Source organism: Pristiophorus japonicus, unplaced genomic scaffold (assembly GCF_044704955.1).
Source record: "Pristiophorus japonicus isolate sPriJap1 unplaced genomic scaffold, sPriJap1.hap1 HAP1_SCAFFOLD_277, whole genome shotgun sequence".
In the NCBI taxonomy this organism is placed as follows: Eukaryota; Metazoa; Chordata; class Chondrichthyes; family Pristiophoridae; genus Pristiophorus; species Pristiophorus japonicus.
Window position 1 is genome coordinate 98910 of NW_027252527.1, and position 8581 is coordinate 107490.

Consider the following 8581-nt stretch of genomic DNA (forward strand, 5'->3'; position numbering starts at 1 on the left):
TGCGTCTGCGCACATTCAGAGACTGAACTCCAAGCCATCATCAACATCTTCACTGAGGCGTACAAAAGCATGGGCTTTATACTAAACATCCGTAAGACAAAGGTCCTCCACCAACCTGAACCCGCCACACAGCACTGCCCCCCAGTCATCAAGATCCACGGCGTGGCCTTCGACAACGTGGACCACTTTCCATACCTCGGGAGTCTACTATCAGCAAAGGCAGACATCGACGACGAGGTCCAACACCGCTTACTGTGTGTCAGCGCAGCCTTCGGTCACCTGAGGAAGAGAGTGTTTGAAGATCAGGCCCTCAAATCTGGCACCAAGCTCATGGTCTACAGGGCTGCAGTAATACCCACCCTCCTACATGGCTCGGAGACGTGGACCATATACAGCAGACATCTCAAATCGCTGGAGAAATACCACCAATGATGTCTCTGCAAGATCCTGCAAATCCCCTGGGAGGACAGACGTACCAACGTCAGTGTTCTCGATCAGGCCATCAGCATTGGAGCACTGACCACACTCGACCAGCTCCATTGGATGGGCCACATCGTCCGCATGCCCGACACGAGATTTCCAAAGCAAGCGCTCTACTCAGAACTCCGATACAGCAAGCGAGCCCCAGGTGCGCAGAGGAAACATTTCAAGGACAGCCTCAAAGCCTCCCTGATAAAGTGCAACATCCCCACCGACACCTGGGAGTCCCTGGGCAAAGACCGCCCTAAGTGGAGGAAGTGCATCCGGGAGGGAGCTGAGTACCTCGAGTCTTGTTGCTGAGAGCATGCAGAAATCAAGCTCAGGCAGCGGAAGGAACGTGCAGCAAGCCAGACTCCCCATCCACCCTTTCCTTCACCTGTGACAGAGACTAATCACCATATTGGACTCGACAGTCACCTGAGAACTCACTTTTAGATTGGAAGCAAGTCTTCCTCGATTTTGAGGGACTGCCTATGATGTGATGTGGCAACAAGAGCGGGTCAGAGGCTGGGTATTCTGCGGCGAGTGTCTCCCCATCTGACTCCCCAAAGCCTTTCCACCATCTACAAGGCACAAGTCAGAAGTGTGATGGAACACTCTCCACTTGCCTGGATGAGTGCAGCTCCAACAACACTCGAAGCTCGACATCATCCAGGACAAAACAGCCGCTTGATTGGCACCCCCTCCACCACCAGCAACATTCACTCCCTCCACCACCGGCGCCCCCTGGCTGCAGTGTGCACCATCTACAAGATGCACTGCAGCAACTCGCCAAGGCTTCTTCGGCAGCATCTCCCAAACCCGTAACCTCTACCAGCTAAATATGTGGAATTAGCTGCCTCAGAGAGCTGTGGAGCTGGGTCATCGAATATTTAAGACAGAGATAGACAGTTTCTTAACCGATAAAGGAATAAGGGGTTATGGAGAGCGGGCAGGGAAGTGGAGCTGAGTCCCATGATCAGATCAGCCATGATCGGATTAAATGGCGCAGCAGGCTCGAGGGGCCGTATGGCCTACTCCTGCTCCTATTTCTAATGTTCTTATGTTAAATGCTGCCCTTGCCAGTGACGCCCACATCCCAGGAACGAATAATGAATTATCATCATCATCATAGGCAGTCCCTCGAACGACGTTTGAATGAAGGACCTGATGTTCTAGGTCCTGAACTCCAATTGAGGGGGTGGAAGATGCCTGAGTGTGGATTTTTTTAATGTGGGGTGACCGTTGCACACCAGCCACCACACGGGCTTGACAGAGCTAGGTCTTGGTCCAGTGGCAAGGGTTAACCAGGACGACTGAAGACCTGCTCTGCTGCACAGACCTAGTGCGCACATATCGCAGTGTGGGCTGGCCCGTGCTACCCCTGGGCCCTCGGCTCTTCTGGGCCCCGTACCCTCATTCACCACACTACCGCCATGATGTTCCAGGGCCCAGCATTCCAGCTCTATTTATAGCCTCGAGCTGCGTGGTAAATTACTGCTGGTTACAGTTTGAAGTTCCCTGATGTAGCTGTGAGGTCACTGAGGCTCTTTACACCAGGAGGTTACCTCTCGATTTGACTATTCCAATGCACTCCTGGATAGAAACATAGAAACATAGAAAATAGGTGCAGGAGTAGGCCATTCGGCCCTTCTAGCCTGCACCGTCATTCAATGAGTTCATGGCTGAACATGCAACTTCAGTACCCCATTCCTGCTTTCTCGCCATACCCCTTGATCCCCCTAGTAGTAAGGACTTCATCTAACTCCTTTTTGAATATATTTAGTGAATTGGCCCCAACAACTTTCTGTGGTAGAGAATTCCACAGGTTCACCACTCCCTGGTTGAAGAAGTTTCTCCTCATCTCGGTCCTAAATGGCTTACCCCTTATCCTTAGACTGTGTCCCCTGGTTCTGGACTTCCCCAACATTGGGAACATTCTTCCTGCATCTAACCTGTCTAACCCCGTCAGAATTTTAAACGTTTCTATGAGGTCCTCTCTCATTCTTCTGAACTCCAGTGAATACAAGCCCAGTTGATCCAGTCTTTCTTGATAGGTCAGTCCCGCCATCTGGTGAACCTTCGCTGCACTCCCTCAATAGCAAGAATGTCCTTCCTCAGGTTAGGAGACCAAAACTGTTTACAATACTCCAGGTGTGGCCTCACCAAGGCCCTGTACAACTGTAGCAACACCTCCCTGCCCTTGTACTCAAATCCCCTCGCTATGAAGGCCAACATGCCATTTGCTTTCTTAAACGCCTGCTGTACCTGCATGCCAACCTTCAATGACTGATGTACCATGACACCCAGGTCTCGTTGCACCTCCCCTTTTCCTAATCTGTCACCATTCAGATAATAATCTGTCTCTCTGTTTTTACCACCAAAGTGGATAACCTCACATTTATCCACATTATACTTCATCTGCCATGCATTTGCCCACTCACCTAACCTATCCAAGTCGCTCTGCAGCCTCATAACATTCTCCTCGCAGCTCACACTGCCACCCAACTTAGTGTCATCCGCAAATTTGGAGATACTACATTTAATCCCCTCGTCTAAATCATTAATGTACAGTGTAAACAGCTGGGGCCCCAGCACAGAACCTTGCGGTGCCCCACTAGTCACTGCCTGCCATTCTGAAAAGTCCCCATTTACTCCTACTCTTTGCTTCCTGTCTGACAACCAGTTCTCAATCCACGTCAGCACACTACCCCCAATCCCATGTGCTTTAACTTTGCACATTAATCTCTTGTGTGGGACCTTGTCGAAAGCCTTCTGAAAGTCCAAATATACCACATCAACTGGTTCTCCCTTGTCCACTCTACTGGAAACATCCTCAAAAAATTCCAGAAGATTTGTCAAGCATGATTTCCCTTTCACAAATCCATGCTGACTTGGACCTATCATGTCACCTCTTTCCAAATGCACTGCTATGACATCCTTAATAATTGATTCCATCATTTTACCCACTACCGATGTCAGGCTGACCGGTCTATAATTCCCTGTTTTCACTCTCCCTCCTTTTTTAAAAAGTGGGGTTACATTGGCTACCCCCCACTCCATAGGAACCTCCCACATGGCCTCCCACATTCTACGCTCCGTAAACTTCAGCTTATCCACAACTCTGTTGCCCGTATCCTAACTCGCATCGAGTCCCCTTCACCCATCCCCCCTGTGCTCACTGACCTATATTGGCTCCCGGTTAAGCAACGCCTTAATTTTAAAATTCCCATCCTTGTTGACAAATCTTTGTGTGGCCCTTGCCCCGCCCTTCCCCTGCACTCTCCTCCAGCCCCCTAATTATGGCCTCATGAGCATCCCTGATTTTTATCACTCAACCATTTGCTGTCGTGCCTTCAGCTGCCTAGATTCCAAGCTCTGGAATTCCCTCCCTATACCTCACCACCTCTCTACCTCTCTTTCCTCCTTTACGATGCTCCTTAAAATCTATCTCTTTGACCAAGTCTGTCCTTATATCTCCTGATGTTGCACAGTGTCAAATTTTGTTTGCTAACACTCCTCTGAAGCATCTTGGGACGTGTTACTATTTTAAATGCGCTACATAAATACAAGTTTTTGTTGTTGTTTATCAGGAACACCTCCATCCCACTCCCAATGGACAGAGTGAAGCAGGAGAAGAACACTTGGCTTCTCCCACATGGCAGGCTTCCCCAGTGTCCAAGGTGCCACAGACTGCATTTACATTGCCTTACATGCTCCCTATTGTTATGTATTTAACCCTTGGTAACCTGTATCACACCTGTCCACCAGAGGGCCGACCTGTTGGAGTCCCAAGGGATCCCAGCATCCCTTGGGAGCACGGTATATAAGCAGGCCATCCACGAGGTACCTGCACTCTGGAGTCTTATTAAAAGGAGCTAAGGTCACACTTACTCATTGCTCACAGTTCTCAGTTTCAACCTTTATTATGAGCATATCAATTGGCGACGAGATAACGAACATCCGTGCGAAAATGCAAAGAACAGTTGGTATCCTGAAGAAGTTCTCAGAAGGGGATGATTGGGAGGCCTTCATGGAGAGACTCGACCAATACTTTGTGACCAACGAGCTGGAAGGGGACGAGAACACTGCCAGACGCAGGGCGATCCTCCTTACCGTCTGTGGGGCAACAACCTATGGCCTCATGAAAAATCTTTTAGCTCCGGTAAAACCAACAAAATCCTATGAAGAATTGTGTACGCTGGTCCGGGAGCACCTAAATCCTAAAGAAAACGTTTTGATGGCGAGGTATCGGTTCTACACGTGTCAACGGTCGGAGAGCCAGGAAGTGGCAAGCTACGTCGCCGAACTAAGGCGCCTCGCAGGACATTGCGAATTTGAGGGATTCCGAGAACAAATGCTGAGAGACTTTTTTGTGCTTGGCATTGGCCTTGAGGTAATCCTTCGCAAATTATTGACTGTTGAAACTCCGAACCTGAGCAAAGCCAGAACGATAGCCCAGGCATTTATGTCCACCAGCGACAACACCAAAAACATTTCACAGCATAAAGAGGTTCCTGCCAGTACTGTCCATAAAGTAATGTCGTTTTTGAGCAGGAATATATATGGCAGAACATACACGCCAGCTGCTGCATGACCTCAGATGACCCAGAGACCGCCATCAACCATTAATGCGAGGCAGTTAACACCCTGTTGGCATTGTGGCGGTGATCATTGGGCCCATCAATGCCGTTTCAAGCACTATGCGTGCAACATCTGCAGAACAATGGGACACCTCCAGCGAATGTGCAGGCGAGCTGCAAACCCTCACGTTGCCAAGGAAGATTGATCCACTGTGGATCAGGCTGAATTGGACACTAGTACCGAGGAGGCAGAAGTGTACGCGGTACACACCTTCACTACAAAATGTCCAGCAATAATGTTGAAAGCTGAACTGGATGGAATTCCAGTATCCATGGAACTGGACACGGGTGCAAGCCAGTCCATAATGAGCAAAATGCCCTTCAACAGGCTGTGGTGCAACAAGGCACACAGGCCCAAGCTCAGCCTCATTCACACCAAGCTAAGAACTTGCACCAAGGAACTGATCCCTGTAATTGGCAGTGCAGAAATCAAAGTCTCCTATGATGGAGCAGTGCATGAACTCCCACTGTGGATTGTGCCAGGGGATGGCCCCACCCTGTTTGGCTGAAGGTGGCTGGGAAAAATCCGCTGGAACTGGGACGACATCCGAGCGCTTTCGGCCGTCGACGACACCTCATGTGCCCAGGTTCTGAGCCGATTTCCATCGTTGTTCGAGCCAGGCATTGGAAGTTTCTCGGGGGCGAAAGTGCAGATCCACTTGGTTCCTAGTACGCGACCCATCCACCACAAGACATGGGCGGTACCGTATATGATGCGTGAGAAAGTGGAAATTGAGTTGGACAGGCTGCAGGGAGAAGGTATCATCGCGCCGGTGGAATTCAACGAGTGGGCCAATCTGATTGTCCCAGTACTTAAAGGTGATGGCACGGTTAGAATTTGTGGGGACTATAAAGTAACGATTAACCGTTTTCTGCTACAGGACCAATACCCGCTACCCAAGGCAGACGACCTATTTGCGATCCTGGCTGGAGGAAAGACATTCACCAAGTTAGACCTGACCTCGGCCCACATGACGTAGGAGCTGGAGGAATCTTCGAAAGACCTCACCTGCATCAAAGGTCTGTTCATCTATAACAGATGCCCATTCGGGATTTGGTCGGCAGCGGCAATCTTCCAACGGAACATGGAGAGTCTGCTAAAGTCGGTCCCTTGCACTGTGGTTTTCCAGGACGACATACTGGTTACAGGTCGGGACACCATTGAGCACTTGAAGAATCTGGAAGAGGTTCTTAGTCGGTTGGATCGCGTGGGACTCAGGTTGAAATGCTCGAAGTGCGTTTTCCTGGCGTCGGAGGTTGAATTCTTGGGAAGAAGAATCGCAGCAGACGGCATCAGACTCACCGACGTCAAGACGGAAGCCATCAAGAACGCGCTGAGACCACAGAACATGACGGTCATTCCTGGGACTCCTCAACTATTTCGGTAATTTCCTACCCGGGTTAAACACCTTGCTAGAACCTCGACACATGTTGCTGTGCAAGGGAGACGATTGGGTATGGGGGAAATCACAAGAGGCTGCCTTTGAGAAAGCCAGATATCTGTCGTGTTTAAACAAACTGCTTGTCCTGTATAACCCGTGTAAACGATTAGTGTTAGCTTGCTATGCATCGTCATACGGGGTCGGGTGTGTGTTACAACAGGCTAATGAATCGGGGATTTTGCAACTGGTCGCTTATGCATCCAGGAGTCTGTCCAAGGCCAAAAGGGGCTACAGTATGATTGAAAAAGAGGCTCTGGCATGCATTTACGGGAAGAAAAAAATGAAGCAATACTTGTTTGGCCTCAAGTTTGAGCTTGAAACTGACCACAAGCCATTCATATCATTGTTTTCTGAGAGCAAAGGGATTAACACCAATGCCTCTGCCCGCATCCAAAGATGGGTGCTCACGTTGGCTGCATACAACTATGTAATCCGCCACAGACCAGGCGCAAAGAACTGCGCTAATGCTCTCAGTAGGCTACCATTGCCCACCACCGGGGTGGAAATGGCACAGCCTGCGGACTTGCTCATGGTAATGGATGCATTCGAAAATGAAAAGTCACCTGCTATGGCTCGCCAGATCAGGACCTGGACCAGCCAGGATCCTTTACTGTCCTTGGTAAAAAACTGTGTCCTCCATGGGAGCTGGTCCAGTGTCCCAGCAGAAATGCAGGAGGCGATTAAGCCGTTCCACAGGCGTAAAAACGAAATGTCCTTGCAGGCGGACTGTCTGTTGTGGGATAATCGCGTGGTCTTGCCCAAGGGCAGAGAAACGTTTATTTGTAACCTACACAGCACCCACCCAGGCATTGTAACAATGAAATCCATAGCCAGATCCCATGTGTGGTGATCCGGCATCGACTCAGATTTAGAGTCATGCGTGCGCCCAGTGCAACACTTGCTCTCAGCTGAGCAATGCACCCAGAGAGGCACCGCTAGGTTTGTGGTCGTGGCCCTCCAAACCGTGGTCGAGGATCCATGTGTACTATGCGGGCCCATTTCTAGGCAGAATGTTCTTGGTGGCTGTGGATGCTTCTTTAAAATGGATTGATGGGTAATAATGTCTGTAAGCACGTCCACAGCCACCATCGAAAGCCTTCAAGCCATGTTTGCCACACATGGCTTGCCAGATGTCCTGGTCAGCGACAATGGCCCGTGTTTCACCAGTGCTGAATTCAAGGAATTCATGACCCGCAATGGGATCAAGCACGTCACATCTGCCCCGTTCAAGCCTGCATCCAACGGCCAGGCAGAACGGGCAGTTCAGACCATCAAGCAAAGCTTGAAACGCATGTCGGAAGGCTCCCTGCAGATCCGTCTGTCCCGAGTGCTGCTCAGCTACCGCACCAGACCCCACTCGCACACCGGGGTTACCCCAGCCGAGCTGCTCATGAAAATTGCACTCAAAACAAGGCTCGCACTTGTCCACCCTGATCTCCATGATCACGTGGAGGGCAGGTGACATCAACAATGTACCATGACCACGCAAATTTGTTGCACGATATTGAGGTCAATGATCGATGTGTTTGTAGTCAATTATGGACACGGTCCCAAATGTCATAGCCAAAGATGGGAGTAAAGTGTTTCAGGTCAAATTGGCCAATGAACTTATTGTGTTCCGAACACAGATGAGACTGCACACAGGGAGGTTAAAGTAACAGTGACCTCAGTCTTTAGTCCAGAGTGAGGAACAGGCCTTAGGGACCGGCTTATATACAGTGCTCCCAAGGGATGCTGGGATCCCGTGGGACTTCAGGGGATGCGCTCTCTGGTGGCGTAACAACGGAGTGCATGCTTTACAGATACACATCACTTCCCTGCAAAGTCAAAGTGAAAACTATTTACAAGGTGAGGCGGTCGGGAGCCTTTCTTTCCCTGGTGGACCGACTCGGTATAAATGTCTGTTTTGGTGTGTTGGCTGTGCCCTCGCTGGGCTGGCATGCTTTTGGCCCTGCAGGGCTGTTGGGCGTGATGGGTTCGATTTCCTGGTCCGACATGGTGTCGTTGATCCTTTGGGTGTGTATTGTGGGCTCGAAA